The 1,294-nt window shown below is 45.7% G+C and overlaps 1 protein-coding gene across 2 annotated transcripts in view; it reads right to left on the bottom strand.

Moving 5' to 3' along the window:
* The window catches only part of LOC118430325 (acylphosphatase-2-like), a 6,772-nt gene that overhangs the window by 2,979 nt on the left and 2,499 nt on the right, over positions 1-1,294 (bottom strand). The window lies entirely within an intron of this gene.

Here is a 1,294-nt window from a genome sequence, read left to right as displayed (position 1 = left end):
AATAGGGTTAAGGTGTGACACAGATATAACTCACATGACGGACACCTTGGTCTCCTCCCCCTGTACATGTTTTGTTTAAGGTGTGACACAGATATAACTCACATGACGGACACCTTGGTCTCCTCCACCTGTACATGTTATGTTTAAGGTGTGACACAGATGTAACTCACATGATGGACACCTTGGTCTCCTCCCCCTGTACATGTTATGTTTAAGGTGTGACACAGATACAACTCACATGACAGACACCTTGGTCTCCTCCCCCTGTACATGTTATGTTTAAGGTGTGACACAGATATAACTCACATGATGGACACCTTGGTCTCCTCCCCCTGTACATGTTATGTTTAAGGTGTGACACAGATATAACTCACATGACAGACACCTTGGTCTCCTCCCCCTGTACATGTTATGTTTAAGGTGTGACACAGATATAACTCACATGACGGACACCTTGGTCTCCTCCCCCTGTACATGTTATGTTTAAGGTGTGACACAGATATAACTCACATGACAGACACCTTGGTCTCCTCCCCCTGTACATGTTATGTTTAAGGTGTGACACAGATATAACTCACATGACGGACACCTTGGTCTCCTCCCCCTGTACATGTTATGTTTAAGGTGTGACACAGATATAACTCACATGACGGACAGCTTGGTCTCCTCCGCCGGTACATTTTATGTCTAAGGTGTGACACAGATATATCTCACGTGACGGACAGCTTGGTCTCCTCCCCCAGTACATGTTATGTCTAAGGTGTGACACAGATGTAACTCACGTGAGGGACAGCTAGGTCTCCTCCCCCTGTACATGTTATGTCTAAGGTGTGACACAGATGTATCTCACGTGAGGGACAGCTTGGTCTCCTCCGCCGGTCCATGTTATGTCTAGGGTGTGACACAGATATATCTCACGTGTGACACAGATATAACTCACATGACAGACACCTTGGTCTCCTCCCCCTGTACATGTTATGTTTAAGGTGTGACACAGATATAACTCACATGATGGACACCTTGGTCTCCCCCGCCTGTACATGTTATGTTTAAGGTGTGACACAGATATAACTCACATGATGGACACCTTGGTCTCCTCCCCCTGTACATGTTATGTCTAAGGTGTGACACAGATATAACTCACATGTGACACAGATATAACTCACATGATGGACACCTTGGTCTCCTCCCCCTGTACATGTTATGTTTAACGGTGTGACACATGATATAACTCACGATGTGACACAGATATAACTCACATGACAGACACCTTGGTCTCCTCCCCCTGTACATG

Source organism: Branchiostoma floridae, chromosome 1 (genome assembly GCF_000003815.2).
Source record: "Branchiostoma floridae strain S238N-H82 chromosome 1, Bfl_VNyyK, whole genome shotgun sequence".
In the NCBI taxonomy this organism is placed as follows: domain Eukaryota; kingdom Metazoa; phylum Chordata; class Leptocardii; order Amphioxiformes; family Branchiostomatidae; genus Branchiostoma; species Branchiostoma floridae.
The sequence above is the reverse complement of the archived record's forward strand: the minus strand, read 5'-3'. Positions and strand labels throughout refer to the sequence as shown.